The 20,686-nt window shown below is 38.9% G+C and overlaps 1 protein-coding gene across 2 annotated transcripts in view; it reads right to left on the bottom strand.

The window, feature by feature from the left end:
• The window catches only part of MYT1L (myelin transcription factor 1 like), a 327,282-nt gene extending 308,856 nt beyond the window's left edge, over positions 1 to 18,426 (bottom strand). Inside the window, exons 1-2 of one of the 2 annotated variants that reach the window (XM_027690164.1) lie at positions 18,324 to 18,426; positions 8,637 to 8,707 (exon numbers count right to left, since the gene is read on the bottom strand). The gene's annotated coding sequence lies outside the window, so the exon portion shown is untranslated. The remainder of the gene's footprint in view (positions 1 to 8,636; positions 8,708 to 18,323) is intronic. The other variant, XM_027690166.1, reaches the window with a different exon arrangement.
• Between the last annotated feature and the right edge of the window lie 2,260 nt (positions 18,427 to 20,686).

The following is a 20,686-nucleotide window of genomic DNA, read 5'->3' as shown; positions in this document are numbered from 1 at the left end:
AGTGGGGGTGCACTGCTTTGTTCTTGCATGATGTGCAGGAATTCCATAGAATATTGAGTAACTGCTTGCTATTAGCTCCCAAGCATCTCTTTTCCTCAAATGCATGGTCCAAAACATCAAAAGCCATTATAAATGGCAAAAGAAATCACAGGGATCAAATGCCTAGTCCCAGACAAAATGTTGGTGGCTCCATATATACACTTAGTCTGATTATTCTCCACTTGAAGCCATACATATGAGGAAACCACTTTACTGTCTAGAGTGATGCAAACATTTAGCATTATTTCAGAGAGAAAGTACCTAAAATAGCAGGTATCTCAAGGATGACAGCTTCAGAATATCCACATTGCAGCTTTCAGATGTATATGTAGGTAGTACTTCTGAAATTTAGCAAAGGACTGACTAATAGTATTTTCATCAGTGTTGCTGGCCTCAGGTGCTCAGAATTGCTGATCATGTCCTCAAAGTGTTTCCATGAAGGCATGTCAAGTTGCAAGCAAATTTTGCCCATGCTTCCAGCTGGCAGAATGCAAACAGCTTGGTCTAGAAGCCAGTCAAGTTAATAAAAGGCCTGCCAGCTGGAAGAATCAGCTGAGCTAGATGATGACTATGTTCGCTCAGGATAGACATAGTCCTAGTCCCATTAGATATAGAAACTGCAAAATACTCATATATTTGAGTCAGATGAAGAAAAAAAACTTATTATGGATATAGGATAAAAATTGTAGGAAGGAGTTCTGAGCTGTAACATGCCTTCATTTTTTTCCCATTGACTTCAGCAGGAGGGAGGACCAGGTCCACAGAGCTATTAACAAATTGGAGAATTCAGAAAAAAAACCCAAACAATAAAAACAATTAAGGAAATGGAGGGAACAGCTTATGGGAAAAGATTAAAAATTAAACTCATAGAATGCAAATACAAACTGAAAGAACAGCAGACACCTCAAGGATGATGGCAGGTCCAAAACTGCAAAAAAAGGAAAGTTAAAGGTACAAACAGGGATACCTCATATACATATATATATATGAGAAGTCAGGGTAAATTAAAGTTGTTATAGTTCAATTCCAGGGCTGTGAATGACAAGGAGGCACTGAATATTGTGATAATGTTCTTACAAGAATACTGTAAGGAAGTAAAACTGGACCAAACAAAGCACTGGAAATTATACTACAGGGAACAATCATAAGATGTCAGGGGAGGGGTTTAAACAATGTAATAGGTCTTTTCAGCTTCTAGTTTTCATGATTCCTAATTATTATTGTTATCCTTATTTAAGTGATAAACCCCACTGTAAACACTTTTGACTAAATAAGAATCCATAGAGGGCATTAAAAATCATAAATGGAGAAAAAATTATATAAAGAATCATTAAAAATCATAAATGGAGAAAAAATTATATAAAGAAAACCCCTTATAGAATGTTTAGGATTCTCTCAACTTAAAAGTGAATCTATCAACATGGCAGAAAGTAGTTTTCTTAATTATTTTACAAAATTAACAAGTTTAAGGTTTTCACAGTTCTTGAAAGGACTACAGTCCAAGGCACGTGTTACATACAGGGGAAACTATTTTACAGCAAGTACGAAACAGTCATGCAGTTTTGATTTGAAAATCTTGTCAGACCTGCATGCTTTGCTTTTCCCAGTGATGACTTGAACATAGAAACATGCTTATATTCTTTGTTGAATTTGGACCTAAAACTGCTACTAATACTTTATTAAAGGACAATTATATACTGATAAGAAGTCCTGCTGCCTATTCATATATGTTTATTTGCATTACTGCAGCAGTTTAGAGAGTAATCAAAGATTCAATGAACACACAGACAAAAAATTGTGATCTGAAGTTCTAAACACCTTAAAGAAGATGACCAATTAAATAAAAGATAGCTAAAGAAAGGTTTGTGACAGAATTTATAGAGTCAACACTGAGATTAGATATTGGAGTTTCATTGTTTCTACTTTACTTTCCACAATTGTTTATAAAAACTTTCTTCTATGACAGGACTTAGGAGAACAGACTTCCTGCAATGAGTGTGTCTTCTAAGGGGATGGGAAAAAACTAAGGGAGAAATAGCCAACTAGAACAGGATGGGGCATAAAACAGGTATCATAGCAAAAAGATTGTGAAGGAACTTATAGAACAAGAAAAAGCCAATAAATTGTTTCTAAATGAATTCTTTGAAAAAAAGAAACTTCAAACCTGAAATAAGTTAATAACTCCACAACCAGCATTATGAAGAAGCTGAAATAGAAAGCAGGCATGCAAGTGGCATCAGTGATTGATCTGTCACTTGATACACATTCTAATCCACATCCTTATCAGTTCCCAATTCCTGCTCCTTCCTTTGGTATCACTTTGTCAGCCACTGTGCTAAATCTGGCTAGCTGGCTGACCTCCTTTCCTCTCCCTCTTCCCCCCTCCCCTCAAATGAAGATCAATGCAAGGTCCGGCACCTGAAACTAAACAACTCCACACATCAGTACAGACTGAGGGCTGACAGAAGTTGGGCAGAAGAGTACTTGGGATCTTGGTGGACAGCAAGTGAGTAGGAATCAGCAGTAGGCCCTTCAGGCAATGAGGGCAGTCTGCACACAGGGCTGTACTAGATAGAATATAACCAGCAGGATGATGGAAATTATTATTCACTTCTAATTGGAATGTCTGAGACTGCATCTAGAGCATTCCACTCTGCAAGAAATACATAAATAAACTGGAGCAAGTCCAAAGGAGGGCCACCAGCTCAGGGAGCTGGAGCACATGGCATATGGGCAGAGGATGAGAGAAGTGTGTGTGTGCTCAGCCTGGAGGAGAGAAGGCTGTCTTCAGAAGCTGCTGTCTTCAACAGTATTACAGGTGGTTATGCAGAAGACTGAAGCAAACTCTTCTCAGAGATGGCAAAACAGCATGAGAGGTAATGGTCACAAGTTGCTACAAGGGAAGTTCCTAAGGAAAATATTCTTCATTGTGGATAAGTCAGTCCTCGAAAGGTTCCCAAAAAGGTCATGGGATTCCCAGCTTTGGATATATTCAAAGATTGACTGTTCAAACCCTAAACATGCTGCTCTAACTGTGAAGCTAGGACAACTTTGAGCTGGGGGTGGTACCCGATAACCTCCAGAGATCCCTTCCAACCTAAATTGTTTGGTGGTTCTAATCACATATTTAAAGCACAAGGGCATTTTCAAAGTTAAAGTTCAATTTCCAGTTAGAAAGTCTTCATGTTAAGCTTCAGAAAGATGTACAACCATTTTTAACTATAATGCACTTGCTAGATTACAGGCTAGTAGTAATATCGTATATGAGAGGGAAAAAAAAGGCAGCATTGACTGTGCATTCCTAAACTAAGGATACTGAGTATAGTCAGAAAAAAAGGTGGCATTTGCCTGCTGTAACCTGACCAAGTTTTTATATATATACACACTATATACCATCTATTTGAACTTACATGTCTGTACTCAGAATACCTCAAATAATAATGCATTAACAAAAACTGAATTAGCACAAGAATATATTGCTTATGTAATTTATAACTTATGACATTATTAAATGCGGTGAAAAGTAATTTTTGTAGTCAAGACTCATAGGCAACAAAAACCTGTAAAGCAAAGCATATTCTCTGAAATGAATTAGGGATAAAATCTGTGAACTATAAAAGAAAAAAAGATCTGCAGCATCAAAAGTGAAAAAGAAACTCTAAAGGAAGTAAGAAGATAAACGTAAAACAAATAGATAGTATTTATAAAGAAATAATGAACATTGTGCTCTGGGGTAGGGATAAGGATTCCAATACAAGCATGCAATCCAAATGTGTAAGCTTTTAGGTAAAGTATTTTCAAACTGTTTCTGTGGTTGAAATGGCAACATTTGAGAAACAGAAGAAAACTACAGTGGGTATCACATTTCTATAAGGCATTATTAGTTCTACTGGTTGAACTCCCCTTTTACCCACCTTCAATGTGATAGGATCATTTATTCTTCACTGACTACCTTGCAAAAACAAGTGCAAGAGGAAAGAAAATAGCTGTTTGCTCCAAACCCTGAAAATGTAGGGGTTTTTAGCTACATCTATGCAACACACAAATTCAATTTAAGCCCAAACACGAGTAGTGATGGTGTCAAGGAACTCTGTTTTACTCCTCAAATTAAAGAGAATCAGAGTGTAATGGAAGAAAGATCCAAGTCCCTAAATATTCACACACTAATTCTTGAATTAATTTAGTATTTTCTATTGGCAATATTATATTATGGGAGAAGACCAAGTCTGATGCTATTTTTCTTTATGTACAGGAAGTCCCAATTCCTGGAGGAATAGTTGCTTTTCTCTCATCTAAACATAATTTGTTATTATTTTTCAAACTGTCTCAGAAAAGGACTAAAGAAATTCTAAGACACCTATAGGTGACCTTTAGGTAATTAATTCAAAGACCAGAAGCTAAAAAAAGCAATAGGATTTTAACAAAATAAATGGTAAATGGGCAGTGCAGAGGATCAGACTGGTTTCTGTTCCATGGATGTTATCTTTATATTTTCTGAAATGTATGAATGATAATTTAACAGAGACTGACAACACCGTAAGAATTGGTGCTCTGATTGTATTTCAGGACTTACCAGATCAAAACTTCTAGTGGATAAAAAAGTCTTACTTTTTACAGAAATGAGGTTAATCATGTAGATTGCCATTTATACAGGTAGAGCCTGAGAATTTTGGTAGTCAATCACACTTGGGTACATAATACCCTGGGATTACAAAGTGCATAAATAATTCACACATATAACTCTTCAAAAAATTAATAAACCTGTACTGTCAAAAAGAGGACACTGTCACGGATATCAGTGAGACTATACCTATTGCAGAAATCCTGATATCATGGAAAGAGATGGATTCTTAAATGCATCCCACACAAAAAACCCCAACAAAAAGCCTAAAGTTACCTTGTAAGGTATGTACATGGCATCACGTTCATGAAGTTCAAAGTCCTGATTAGATCCATCAAAACTTTCAATGCAAAATATCAGCAAAAAATTCTACCTACCAATGGAAGAACAGTCAGACTACCTAAAATTAAATCAACACTTTAAAATATTATCAAGTAGATTGTTTAAGCAGAGGTTATTTGGGAACATGAACTATATTTTTATTTAGAGAAATTAAGATTAGCCAGAGTCTTGTGAAGAAGAATTTTCTCTGATTTAATGAAGAGGCCTTAAAGATTTAAGAAATATTCTAGTTTTAATTACAGTTAATTATAGTTTAATTGGTTACAAAAAACATTTTAACTTATAAAAGTTAAATTACTTGAACTTTAAACTGGTGCAGGTTTTAGTTAGAGAAAGCCCATTATTAAAGAGTAGGTAGATTAAGAGGGAAAGCATTCGATCAAAACTGATCATGCCACCATAGGCAAATGAGTTACCAGCCATCAGTGGTATTACAGTAATTTGCCATGTGCTCTCTTCCAACTGTGTCTAATTAGCATTTTATTTCAATATTCACAGTAAGTTATTATGACATAGCTGAAGTGAAGTGAATACACTGCAACAGCAAGCTAAAAATACACGCACAGTAGATTATGGCTCAGCTGAGGTCCTGAGGCTCATTACTTCATGGTAACCTCACCATTTTCAACATGTTCAACATTAACACGAGTCTGGTTTGCCTTTCTTCCTTGGCATGTCCTCTTTTTTGTCTCCTTCTCCTCCCTCCTTAGACAGAATTTCAGGATTGGGAAGAAAAAAGAGGAGAGAAATCACAGACTGGCTGTATGACCAGGATTTCCAGACACCCTGGATAAGTGGGATCTGGACATGCCTTGTGGAGCTGATCTGTGCAATTGCTAACCATCTGCGTGGTGTGCGCGTGCTAGATCAGATGTGCGCATATGTAGCAAGTTCAGTGCATGGCACACGGCCCATATTTCCCTCTGAGATTCCCTGGATGCATGCCCATCCTTTAATTCTGTATACCTCAAACAACTCCTTCCATTCTTCTTTCTAGTGGCATACAGAATGTTAGGAAAGTTGCCCCATAAATTAAAAAGGATAGTAAGAGAACAGCAGCCATCAAATAGGTTTTTAAACTTCATCAATAACACTGTCAACAACATTAGCTGCAAATTATTTATTGAAAACAGCAGCAAAGCTACTATACACATACAACAGCACAATCAGCTGAGAACAAACACCACACACTTCATCACAATGAGCATAGCTCAGGCACTCAGTATTATGTCACAAATGTGACTCTTTCTGTAGTCCCTTGAGTGCCTCTGGCTTTGTAGAGTACATCCTGCCAAACAGCACTTGTATGGCCCTAGGACATGTGCCGTCTGGCCTCCTGCAGTCACCGCTCAATTGAATAGAGTGGAGTCAAGCTAAATGACAGAGCCATCAGCACGGTCGGTGGAGGGGGCACACACAAGCACAAAGAATAATCAAGCAAGTCAACTCTAATTGTACAAATTCTGTCAAGCAAATATCTATAACATATTCTGTCACTGAGACTGTCAAAATGTGCTAAATCCCCAGTTTAAGTGAAAATAGTGCAGATATTCTAAATTATAACAACTATGGCAATGTGCACCCACAGAAGATCTTGCCTTATTTTACAGGGGTTTTAAAAATTTGATGCCACAAAGACGCTCAGAAGACACACTTTCTGCTTTGTACTCCTGCCTCCATTCACAGAACTTCATTTTTCTGCATGTTAGAAAGTCTCTTCTTTTCTGCCCAGGAGTAAAAGCTGTTCCTCTCCTGTTCTTGGCTGGACTGTCAATGCAGTGCTAACTTTATCAGCTCTGGGAAAAAGATTTGTTACTTAACTTGTATCCTAAGGCTGTGCAAATGATCTGTATCAAGCCATCGTCATTTCTTCACCTTCTTATGCTTCTGAAGTATTTTCACTATTTGCAATTTTCATCAATTTCTTAATTCATGTATTTTCTGTAATTAACTCAAGCATCCAGCATAGCTATATAATTATATATTAAACAAAACCCACATTAATTTGATCATGAATTTGCTGTACCAGAAGAATATTTAAGTGTTTTCAGCAAAGCTGAAGCAATTAAAACTTATTTCACACTGCACTGTTCCCCACTTCAATGAAATTAAGGTAAAAATAATAAATAAGAAGCTTACATCATTTTTCAGATGGTGTAATGAAACCATGGTGGTTTAGTTTCAGTAACTTGTTAAACAGCTAGGGAAAAAAATAAACCTAAAAAAATTTTAAGATGGCAAATTTTCCAATGAAAGACAAACAAAATTTTCTACAGTCCAGGTAAAAATTCAAAGTGAACAGAGAGGTTATAACCCTCTCTCGAGAACTAAGTTTTTATGCCTGTGAATAAGGAGTTTATTTCTAAGCTCTGCTTCATTATCTGTAAAATGGTACATAAAAATTCTTTACTAGTATCATTCACACAGATTAATTAACAAGTATAAATAGTGGCAGAGGTGCTAAGAAAATGGTGCTTTTTTTTGTTGTTACAGCTGTTCTCAGTCTACCACTGTAGGGGCATTGTAAAAGGAAAACCAGGGTATATCCCCTTCTTGAATTTTGAAACTACACAGAAATGAGTTAACATCCAAACTGGATTTCTGCATTCCCTAAATTTTTTAAATCCTTAAGGAAAAAAGTAATCAGTTATTTATAGCTCAAAATAGGACATGTTTTCTCTGAAGCTGGTAAGACCTAGACTGTCACCGGGTCAGAAGTTTGTAAGAAGCTGATGATGCAGATGAACAAAAGCAGAAGCAGCTTAACATCACAAATACCATTTTGAGTTTACTGTAGAAGTATAGCAAAATCGGATGTGTTTGTTCAGCAACGAATAAGGTCAAGCAAACATACTATTATATGAATATCTTGTGTAATGTCCTTACGGTTAAACCCTGTTCCTTTTATTATATAAATATATTGCTTACTATTCCCACACCTGTCTTGTACAAAACAGGCTCAGGAGGCATATTCTCTCTGAGGCAGGTGCACAGCATGTGGCTCACAACTGGGTTAAAAGAAAAGCATGCATATGTATGTTGCTGAGCACAGGGAGAAAGCAAAATGGATGAAAGTTGATCTGATACAAGAGAGGCATGAAATGAAAGGACATACAACACATGGAAAGGGGACAGATGCATGAGTATACTAAACAGAAAAGGAAGTTCTGTGCATCAATAGAAAAGAAAGTTCTGTGCATTAAAATGGAGAGTATGCTAAAATTATTACTCCCTTACATATATAAGAAACAGGATTTTCTTTGAAATTAATTACAATTGTCAATAGGTTATAGGATGCTATTTCTCTTAAACAAAAGAGGAATATTTCGAATAAGGACTCTTTTGTGAATGAACTGAAAAACAGATAAAAGAGCTGAACTCAGAGGGAACCCAAACAGAAGATGCACTAACAAGTTAGGAAAAAAACCCTCTCATGTTCCTTATCACTTCATCTTTAGCAAAGTCCATCTGTACAAGAGCTCTCATTTTTCTGCTAAAGAAAGGTTATACAATGATTAGAAGCAATCATATCAGCAGAAATCCCACAATGAATCAAGATGACAATTCAGCATTTTCTCAGCTCACTTGAAGGAGTAGGAATGAATTTTCAAAAGCACTGGAGAGATTAGCATACCTCTACATTGTATTCAACTGCTTTTGTTTTCTAGATATGTCCTGTCCAAAGTCTGTGCATCATACATGAGTCTACAAAAAGAATGAAAATAAAAAGCAACAAAATAAATTATTTGCTAAAGCTACAAGGCAATTTACAGAGTCAACTGAGTTTATCTGTTTTTCAAATGTACTTATTTTGGAAATAAAGAGTTATATAGCCTCATATTAAAGAAGTATTCTTTACCTGCAGTTCTTCACAACTCAATGGCAATCTCTCATAAGTTTCAAGAGAAATACAATTCAAATCAACAGTGTACAGTTAGAAAAATGCAACTACAATAAACTTTGAAGTAAACCCTCTACCAGCATTCCCCTTAAAGATATTCCTAGAACAGAAAGTGTCAGGCATAGTCTCCTTTAGTAACTTCCAAGTGCAATTGAATGTTAACATTACAAAATGCATAAGGAGGTTGACAGTAGTTGGGATGTTCACCTATTTTCAATTTTATGCTATTTTCTGTTTTGGTATAAAACTTCAGAATTCTGCCTGTGGCTAGACTAACAAATGCACAAACTATTCAAGCAAACATTTGCTAGTTGTTTCAATTCTGGAGAATTAAGAGTATTCTTTTTTAATAAAAATAATTTCTATTGTTTTCTTGAAAATCCACTTTACACAAATAATTTTTGCAAAACAGTACATACAGGAAAAAATACACAGGTTTTTCAATGAAGCTGACATTGTCATTCTGGGGGTGGGGTGGCAGCAAGGCTGTTCTATCTGAACATTTCGATTTTTTTCATGGGTTAAACAGAGCCTGTATTTCTTTTTTACCTTCAGTGTATGCTACATATCTTGTAGCATGTGATCATGCAGGTAGGAACACACCAGTCAGGCTCATGGATATTAGATACACATAGCTATTAGTTTCAGCAGCGTCCTATTTACAGAATAACAGATATGCATTGTCCATTGGCTTCTGTGCAGCCATACTCTGAGCCAATCCCACTGCACACTGAAAACATGTTAGTCAACAAATAACTACTCAGCAGATGCAAGTCGCTTCATATTCTAGCATAGAGTCAAACCAGCTATGAAAATATTCCACTTTATCCCATTGCTACATTCTGTCATGGTTTGTTTGCAAGTAATGGCCTTGTACATAAAAAAAGCATAGACAAGAGCAAAGCGATTGGACCTTTGTTAGGAAAAGTTAGACAAGTTTATCATAATTGCGGAATTGGTAGAAATCAGTTTTGAGTTTTTACAGTCTCTACTAAGTAAACTCATTACCTTCAAGTTAAAAAAAAATAATCTTAGAGCCAAGTGAAATACCACTTATCCAATACAGAAAATCCATGAGGAAAATAGACGTCAACAGCCTAGAAATCTGCTTGTTTATAAAGCACGGTCTACATGGCATATCCAACACTGAGAAAATGCAGAAGAGGAAAGAGGTTTCTGTTGGGAAGACTGTACCTTCAACCACATAATCCTCCTGTAAACCACTATTTGGAGGACGCATTGTAATGTCTGGCATACGAAATGTATTTGTTACTCCACGCACCTGAACTCTGACACAGTCTAAAATAAAATTATCAGTAGGAATTTAATCTCTATTTTTACAGAAGCTGAAGTGTTATTGGGAGGGAAGTTAGCCACAAGGAAGATAAGAAGGATGTAAAGCAGGATAGGATGCAACTTTTCTATTCCTAAGAGACCTATTACAAAACTACTTAATTGGTCAAGTAGTATGTAGAATAAAATAGACAGCCATAGAGTGACCAGTGACAGAGTCAAGGGAATGGTATGGAGCTGTGCCAGGGGAGGTTTAGGTTAGATATTAGGAAAAGGTTCTTCACCCAGAGGGTGGTTGGGCAGGGGAACAGGCTCCCCAAGGCAGTGGTCACACACCAAGCCTGACAGAGTTCGAGAAGCATTTGGACAACAGTTTCAGGCACATGATGTGACTCTTGGGGATGGTCTTGTGCAGGACCAGGGGTTGAATTTCGATGATCCTAGTGGATCCCCCTTCCAACGCAGGATATTCTGTGATTCTATGAAAGAATCCAAACTGAAAATATGTATATTGTTAGCATTGTTGTTACAGAGAAGCTACTTTGAGACCAATGTCAATTTTCCTGGTTTTTACTAAGCAGCTATTCATACGCAGTCGAACTCCTCATTGGCTAGATAAGTAATAGCTTGTACACAGTCAGTTCTGAAAACCAACAAAATTTGTGCTAGCTAGCCCTCTATGGGAAAAAGAAAAAAAACCATAAGAAATAATAAACCATACAAAAACCAGCACGACATAAGACAGGGAAAAAAGAACAATGCTCATCTACTTTTCTCCTTTCAAACCCTTTTCTTTTTTTTTTTTCCTCTGCCCTCATCACACACATTCTGATGGCTCTTCCCTCTTTCCTCTAGTGCCTCAGAGCACACAGTGTTTGCTTCTCAATAGTGCTATGCTCATTTTCTACTCCATTTTCTAGATGCTGGCATTTTTCTCTTTTCCTTTTCCCTTTCCTATTAATGTCCAGGTGTTTCTTAAAGCTCACCAAGTTCTACTACACATAAAATCTTTAACTACCAACACCTTGGTACTATCCTGAAGGCTGTATTAGTATTTCATTCACAAGAATCAGCTGACTGTGATGCATCGTCTATATAGAGTCCCCTTACCCATTTAAAATAACATCCTCATTTCTTTTTTAAGAAAAACAGAAACCAAATATAAAAGTGCAATTTTTTTCATTTACATAGTTTATAATAAAAATGACAGCAACAAAGTAAGGTGATTTCACAGGGGGCTGGGAGGAAAAGAAAGGCAAGTGGGAAATGCAGTATAAAACAAGAAGTCTTTTTTTTTCCCTGCAGTTTGCTGCAGAACTTTTTTTTCCCCTCCTTCTTTTCCCTATTTTTTTCTAGACAAGGTCCAGAAATCTAACAGTATATTCAAAGAGAAAACGTTTGATTCATCTTTTTCTGTTATTCCCATTTTTCCTTCTTTAAAATGACTAAATGGGGATAAGTGTGGAAGTGAAGGACAAGTGGAAAGTCTCTTTCAAAGAGAAGAAATTTCATTTCTGGCAAATATAGACAGTATAGGGTACAATCTGAATGAGGAAACAAAAAAACCCCAAATATTAGAAAAGAGGAGGCACTGTCTTTGGAGAATTGGGAAAATGGGCACAAAACACGAAGATATTTCTCGTCCCAGATCCATTTACTACTGTATAAAAATCTGAAATCCCATCTTGAAATAATTACACCACAATCCAATTTATAACTTGGTCAGAGTAAATGATGTTCATGAACAAATGCAGGCAGTTCTACAGTTAGAACTGTAAATAACACATTAAGTATCAAAGTCCAAAACACACCATCACACAGGCCTGATGATACTTCCTCACTTCCCATCTCAATCTCTCACATTTTAACTCCGCTGTTTCTCTTGTTGCCTCTCCCTCTCACAATGACCTCCAGCATTTCAAGTCCTTCATCCTTCCATAATATATGAGTTACTGGCTTCCACAAATAAAGGCAAAAATTACATTTTGACATAATTTAAGTAGGAGCTATATAAACTAGTTCCAGAAGTAAAACTGAGAATAGAGTAGAAAATAATTTTTCAAACTGTTTAGAAGACTTCAATGTGGGCTATCAAGAAGGATATGCAATATAATATTTATCTATGCACATCTTGGACAAAGGAAAAGACAAGTGTAGGGCTGTGAAAAAAAATATTTGCTTTCATTTGCCTGCTAGCAGTGTCCCGAATACATGTGATCCTTTCAAAGCCAGCAACGGAGCAGTTCAGAAAAAAGCAGCTGTTTACTTTTTCCTGGAAGATGGAACCATCTGCAGTGAATGCATCTGCAGTCCCCAACAAAACCTGTGAATACTATGTACACTTCTGACATAGCTGGGGCAAGGACCAGTATGTCCACAATAGAGAAGAATATGAGAGCAGGGGAAAGATGCACAAAAGCAATCACGCTTCAGAGATGATGAAAAGAAAGATATTTTTCCAGGGATCAGACAGGATCATCTATAATTTGCTGCAACCCAGGGAGCCTCTGAAAGTCACCAAGATAAGACCAAGACTGAAAGACTGACCTGTGAAGACACAGTTGGTGAGAGGAAGATGTGCTGTGTTCTGTTTCACCCAGCTGATGCATTTCCCTCTGCATTACTTACCTTGTTATAAAAAAAGGTTTTCATCAGAAATAGGTTTTGAAGATTTTTTTGTGTATACCCACTTTAGGGATGGGGACAGGCAGAACAATACCAGAGTAATTACTAACTCAAGAATCCCATCAGAATAAGAAAACATGTTGTGTGTTCAGCATTTACATTGCTCATGAGGTTAGTAGTCCTAAACTATTAGTAATGGCATGATATTTCACAATAAGATGTTAAAACTTTGCAGTTTATTCTACTACCTCACATTTTAAAAAAGTGGAAAGATTAATGTTATTAGAAACCTTAAAAAACATATTTTTTAGTTTTGCCTTCACAGCCAAGATTCCCAACTTAGCATGCTCCCAAAGCAACAGTCAGATGAAAATCTGACATGAGGCTGTCACAAGGTTAGGTATCTTGTGAATCAATATGGCTAGAAATTTGACATTTGGATTGTTAGCTTCCACATGCAAAACACTATGTAAAAACATGCCATGCTTAAGAACTAAATAATCTTGGTATTTTAGGACTATAAAATATGGATCTAACCACACAGCAGGAGTGCATATCTTGTGCATATGTTTTCTAATGATACTTCCATGTATGTCAGTGTTGTGTAACAGACAGGCTTCATGCTTCAGTATGTTCTATTCTTCTCTGTGCTTCCTAATACTAATAAGTAAAAGATTCAGAGTCAATCTCCAAAATAGTTTCACCAAAAAGCATGCACTGCTGTTTGGATGGCTGCAGCTATTTCATCATCCTTGAGGACAGAAAATACATGTTACTTTCAAAAACGACATAAAGTGTACCAGACCGACTGGTTTGGCTGTATGTTTATAGCATTTTTTTAAAGCCAGGTTTCGCTTAAAAAAAAAAAAACAGAACCCACAAAACACCAAAGGATTGGGGGCAGTCCTGGAGATCACCAAGTTGAACATGAGCCAGCAGTGTTCTGTTGGGGCAAAGAAGGCAAGTGGCATCCCAGGCAGCAAGGTGGAAGTCTGTAATCCTTCCTCTCTACTCAGCACTGGTGAGGCCACTCCTGGAGTGCTGAGTACAGTTCTGGAGTCCTCAGTGCAAGGAGGACATGGACATATTGGAGAGGGTCCAGCAAAGGGCCACAATGGCGAAGGAATGAAAATATCTCTCCTTGGAGGAAAGGCTGAGAAAGCTGGGAGTGTTCAGCCTTGAGAAGAGAAGGCTCAGGGGCATCTCATTAATGTATGTAAATACCTGAATTGCAAAGAGGACAGAGCCAGACTCCAGTGGTGCCCAGTGACAGGATTAGAAGCAACAGGCACAAATTGAAATGCAGGAGCCTCTGTCTGACCATCAAGAAACACTTTGTTACCATAGGGGTGATCCAGCACTAGCACAGGTTGCCCAGAGAGGTTGTGGAATTTCCCTCCTTGGAAGATAATCAAAAGCCATCTGGGCATGGTCCTGGGCAACTGGCACTAGATGACCCTGCTTGAGCAGGGGGGTCGGACCAGATGACCTCAAAAAAGGTCCCTTCCAATCTCAACTGTTCTGCAATTCAGTGACACATGGAAGATTCTTTCTCTACATAGTGTTAATCACCTGCAGGACTGTGCTTAACACTTCTAATTGCAGTCTGGAACTTATTGCTTGGAAACATTCTTTCTGGGGGCAAACATTTTAAAAGAATAGCTACAACATTAAGCAGAGATATGTTTGTCATTTTAGGCCATGTCTATTACAAAGTAATTTCTCTACAGGGGAAATTTTCTTTCTAGTCACTTGAATTTTCACAGAGAATGTCTCTTCTGTGCTCCTTTCCCCTGGAAGGGGTTTGTTCAAATGTTGTCATATGTAAGATTGCAGAGTTCAGATATTTAGAGACCTTTGCTGACTACTGAATGTCACTGGAAGTCCATGTGTACATAAATCCTGAATTAAAAGATACATTGCCTTTATTTTATATATGCATACAGAAGGGGAGCAGGTCAGAGACTTAAAACGTATTTCAAAGAAAGAGAGGCACATAAAAGAAATGTAAGTGACATATAGAGAAGGTGAATATGACGTATCAAATTAATTATTAATCTGCAACGAAAAGAAATGCACTTCCGTATGGGTTCAGTCTCGAACTAAAAATTATGTCTTCATTTGTGGAATAGAAATATGCAGAAAAGATCAAATCATGAGATCCTATTTTTAAACCAATAAGATACTGAAATAAGGGTACTGCATGCAGGAGAATTAAATCTCCACTGGCATCACACACTGAGTAAGAGTCTAGCAGCTCCTTTCCTTCCAGTTGGTCTCTGACTCTGCCCATTCAGACACTTCTTCGGATGCTATACAACAAAATTAGCCATGTGGTAGAGGTTTTGATTTGAAAAGGAAGCAAGCATGAAAGCTTATAAGCCTTACCCATATTATCAGTGATTGTAGCACTTTTATAGAGACCAAACAGACATTCTTCACTGGAAATGAGTAAGTGCAAAACATTACCCCTTTCCCTTCTTCTAATACCACGCTTAAAAACTTTTGGGTTTTTTTAAATGTCAGTTATCATCACATAGGAGAGTCTTAGTGCCAAACCTATGCCTGAGGTATCTCAGAAAGATTTTTCTCTCACTTGGTAAAAATATTTTGGAAGCCCTCTGGATTGAACCTATCAGAACACACTTATTTTTAATAGAGGCATACAAGAGACTAGTGATCTTGGAATAAGATTATGCAATAAATATCTATTAAGCCCTTTAAATATACTGCGTTTTAACCAATACCTATTTTGTTACAGCTACGTTTCACAAATATATTTTCCACAAGTGAATTCATGCCCACTCAAAAGTGTCATGTGTTTACAAATATATTTTGCAAATGCTAGCAAAATTCACACTTTCTAGAAGAATGCAAATTCCAGATTTGTGTGTCTTAACAGGAGTTTAAAATACTGCAACTTTTTAGCGGGATTCAGCTTTCTTCTGATTTGCTGTGAAAAATACATACTGCAGTCATGCAACAACATGAGGCACCATAGCAGCAGATCAGATGGCAGGAAAGAGGCAACAATAAAGCTGCAAGACACATCCTCTAAGGTGGAGCCTTCTTCATGTTCTAAACAATGTCCTTTGGACTCACTGAGGCAGCCAGCTTCAGCTGCATATGATGTTATGTCCTTGAGAGGGTAAGACTGTGGTAAAAATACAGCACTTGGCAGTCTCCCTTTAGACTTATTCATATGGACTAAAATCAGAGGTACTTTTTTAAAATAAAAATGTGCATTGCACATTAAGTCCATATTTGAGATCAGCAGGGTTTTCTTCATTATATTCCCATTTTTGAAAGGAAATTTAATGTCTTTCTACAGAAGTAGTTTAAGCTGTATTTTAACTTGTGTATGGAATCTCTTAGTTCACAATATCAACTTTTTTTTTATTCTAGCCTTTTAAGAAACTATTCCAAATTAAGAAGTGAAACTGCGAAAAAAAATATTTTAACTTTAGGAGAGAACATCTCTGCATGCAAGTTTCACTGTAGTAAAAGCCAAGATGCATTTATTTTAAGTGTAGAGTTCAGTTCTACTGGTATAGGTAGCCTGTGCAGTTATGTTAAGTAGAACACTGATGTGTTTTGCCAGCTTTAATCACACTGAAAACCTCACAATACCTGATACTTTACTTTAAAAGCTAGATGCAGCAGACAATGAAAAGTCTCATGTGTTTGAAGAAAACCATTTTCCATTGAAATACTTTGAAAATAATTCTTTTTCATACAGTGCTTGAGCATCAGGATCTCTAACACCAGTTCTACATGCAGTTCACTGCATCCTAAAGGGCACTTGAAAGCCTTTCCAAAACTCCCACTGAAACTGTGCTCCATCCTTTACTTACTCCCCCACCCTCAACTCATAACTGTTAAGGAAAACAGCAATGCCATTAAAGCTCACTAGAAGGTTAAGTTTTTAAGAACTGGAAGACAGGAAATAAAAGAAAGTTAAATATAAAAAATTCTTAAATCACTGTGGGAATTTTTTCTTTTCTTTTACGCGTATGGTTTCTGAGTACTTAAGGAATAATAGCTATGAGGGTAATTATCACTGCTTCTAGGATATTCACATGTGTGCAGAAGAAATAAAGAACTGGGTCTTTTCCAGTTTACCATTTTCAGCTAGAATGAAAAAAGATTCTCCATGTAAGGAACCATGTTGTTTTTGGGGTTTCTGTAGAAATGAGAATCTCTAACATATGTTGCCTTTTCCCATCTAAATACAAGCACTGTTGGAAGTTTGCAGCAGAAAAAAAGAACATGATCATGTATGTAGCTCCAAGAAACGTTTTACTAAAACTCTGCAGAAAAGGACCCCATATGTTGCTTTACCTACATGCACAACAGAAAACTGTCAGCCTGTGGGAGCAGGCCAGGGAACCCCCAACACGTGTTCCCAGCTGAGACTAGTGGACAGCCAACTCTGTGTTCAAACTGACCTGTACATGGGCAGGGTTCCCCACATGTTTACACAGAGCCCTGAGACATACCTACTAAGAGGCTTGCAAAATGTCAGTCAGCAGCTGAAGATATCACTTGCCCTGACAAAAAGATGAAGAAAACAATCCCAGAGCAACCCACCAATAAATGAACTAAGAGGGGCAACAAGCAGGTATCGTTCCTTTCAAGGGCTAACTGCACCGATGAACTGATGGATTACTTTAAGCAGTCAGATCAGTTTATTTACAGAACAAATAATGAGGTTTAAAGTCCTATTCAAACCCTGTGAAAAGGCAAAACTTAGGGAGCAAAATAACTAAAGAATTTTGAAAAGTCATACAGAATGCCTCCATAGGTTATGTGCCACCACCTGCTTCACGTGAAGACACAAAGGAAAGGGAGGAATAGGCAGATGATGCCTTAGAATGACAGGTGAGCACTTGCCAATTAACTTACATGATTGATAACAGGAATGCAGTCTCCTTCTGTAACTGGTGCCTGGCTGGTCTCTTTCCCATATCAGTACATCAGGTTTCTTGTATGATTTTAGCCACAGACAGACCACGAAAAATAAAAATCTATTGCACTCCAAGACAGTTCCATGTAAACACAGCCCTTCAGCTCCCATGGAGGAAGCTGGCTTTAAGCTGACCCCCACCTCAGTGCAGTTCCGTTTATTAAAGAGGAACCAAATTAACGCAGCTGATAGAAATCTCTCAAGACCATCTTTGGGACCGTACAGTCAACCAAAAGACTGTTTCTAACCAAAAGACTGTTTCTAACCACACTGTTTCTAAGTAGAGACTGTTTTCACTACGTCTTTGAGCGTAAAAGGCTGAAAATGCTGGTTTTGTCCGAGGCACTGCCTTTCCCTCCTCACAATTCCGTAATTTTAAGGCAATATCGTCACGGCCCCTCGGAGGGTCTGTCACCTTCCGCCTGAACTTCTTCTGGACCGCCTGAAGTTTATCTCTTTTATTTACAGACTCCACAAATCCTCCCACACCTTTACTTCTCTTCCTCCCCCGAGAGTCTTCAAATGTTTGAAAATACCGTGCAATGCCTCCCCCGCTCGGTCCTCGGACTCTCTCACCCCCTCTCCTCACGCTGCCGCGCAGGCTCTGGCGCCAAAGCCCCGCGCCCTCCCCTTAAAGGAGCGGCCGCACTGAGGAGCGAACTTTCTAGCTGGGTTTCTCACCAGGGCAGCAGGAAAACGGCGATCCTGGAGTTCCGTACAGGCCCATCCACACAGCATGCCGTGCAGCCTGCCTGCACTCACCTGCAGCATGTCAGGGCACACGCAGGGCTGGTCCCCACAGCACAGACGGGTGCAGTTCCTTCCTGCCTGGCAGCAGCAGGACAGGGCAGCTGCTCTCCAAGACTCTGCTACAACAGTGTCAGCAGAAAGTGAAAGAAGGAGCTGGAGTTTGTACAGAAAGGGCCCGAAACTGCTTACAGGCCCGTCTGCCCATAGGCCCTCCCATGTGGTAAGGGTAAGGAAGAACGTTCTGGAAGGGGGCATCTGTCCCTGGGACTCCCTGTCCTTCCAATTTGAACAGTAAATCTACCTTCTACTCCGCTTGGCCTTGAGCAGCTGTACAGCAGAAAGTTGAGCAGGGCTGTGAGAAGCAGCTGCCTAACTCACATCTCAGCTCCAGCCCCACTCCCTCTCATAGTGCCTTTCGTGGTGGTGAGGGTGAGGGAGGCCAGAGGCACAGTGCCATGCACAGGCAGCGCCTGCATGGAAAGAGGCCGCAGGGCACAGGAGCAGACAGGGGGGCTGGCCAGCAGCCAGCAGCCAGCAGCCCCTCTGCTGGGGTAAGTGGACAGCCATTCCTACCCCTGGCACCTCCTTGCTGTAAGAACTTCCAACAGACCTTGAAGGCAGGTCTGGTCTGCCAAAACTGGGAAATATGAACAAAAACTTAAAAAGTCAGAGACATGTGACATCTCTAAGGAGTTCCTGGAAATCGGAATGGTGGGTTTTAATGCATGCAACTGGCAATGTGGGTGATTGCAGGTTTACAGCGCTTGCACAGCTTTCACAGGTGATTCCATCTTCATGTTCTCCCACAGTCAAGGCCATATTTCATGCCTCTGCCGTGACATTGTGCACTCTTTTCATGTCTCTGATGCCATGTGCCAGTAGCAGCTGTTCAGTGCATATTTTAGTTTGCTGTGACTGTACCTCGGATATTGGTTTATATATTATATGAGAGGCCACAGCTCCTTACAACACTGGAACAAAGCAAGGAGGCATTTCCTACTAGGACCCCATTTTAAAGAGGGCTTCATTAACATTTTGTTGCAGCCTAATACTGAACACCCCACCACCACCCCTAAGCCCTAACGTGTAAAAGCATGCCTTTCATTTGACCGTGTATCCCACTGCCTCCTAGAGAGGGAACACAAGGCACTTCACGGTACTTCATTTGAGTCATAGAATCATAGAATGCATTGGGTTGGAAGGGGCCTTAAAAATTATCTAGTTTCAACCCCTCTTGCCATGGCAGGGACATCTTCCACTAGACCAGGTTGCTCAGAGCCCCATCCAACCTGGCCTTGAACACTTCCAGGGATGGGGCATTCACAACTTCTCTAGGCAACCTGTTCCAGTGCCTCACCACCCTCACAGTAAAGAATTTCTTCCTAATGTCTAATCTAAATCTGCTCAATTTTAGTTTGAAGACGTTTCCCCTTGACATTCCTTGACATTCCTATCACTACATGCTCTTGTAAATAGTCTCCATCTTTCTTGTGGGCTCCCTTCAGGTACTGGAAGGCCGCAATTCAGTCACCTCAAAGTCTTCTCTTTTCCAGGCTGAACAATCCCAATTCTCTCAGTCTTTCCTCATAGGAGAGATGCTCCATCCCTCTAATCATCTGGGTAATCTCCTGTGGACTCACTCCAACAGGTCTTCCTGTGCTAGGGACCCCAGAGCTGGATGCAGTAGTCAGGGTGGGGGTCTCACAAGAATGGTGAAAAATCTAGAAAAATCTGTCTTAATTCATTAAAGAACACCGAAGATTCAGAGGGATCCATTGGCAGCTCTGTATTTTAAAGAGTACTTTAGATTTAATTTTTTAGTATAAAGGTCTGATTCAAAGCTTTGCGAAGGCCATTACAATCCTGTTTCTGGCAGGCACAGGGTGAATTTAGCTCTTAATTTAGCTCACCGACCATCCTGATGTCAGGTCTCAGATCCAATTTAGTTCTGACTTCCACTTTCCCTAGTTAATCCCCTCATTTGTGAATATTTCCAGCAGTCAGGAGTTAGACACTCCTGTTTGTGGTGGGTTGACCCTGGCTAGATGCCAGGGTCCCACCAAAGCTGCTCTGTTATTCCCCCTCCCCAAGTGGACAGGAGAGAAAAAATAGAACAAAAGACTCGGGAACAAGATAAGGACAGGAAGAT

The sequence above is a fragment of the Neopelma chrysocephalum genome, unplaced genomic scaffold, assembly GCF_003984885.1.
Source record: "Neopelma chrysocephalum unplaced genomic scaffold, ASM398488v2 Primary Assembly neopelma1_80b, whole genome shotgun sequence".
NCBI classification, from domain to species: Eukaryota; Metazoa; Chordata; class Aves; order Passeriformes; family Pipridae; genus Neopelma; species Neopelma chrysocephalum.
This window is presented reverse-complemented; position numbering and strand designations above follow the sequence as displayed.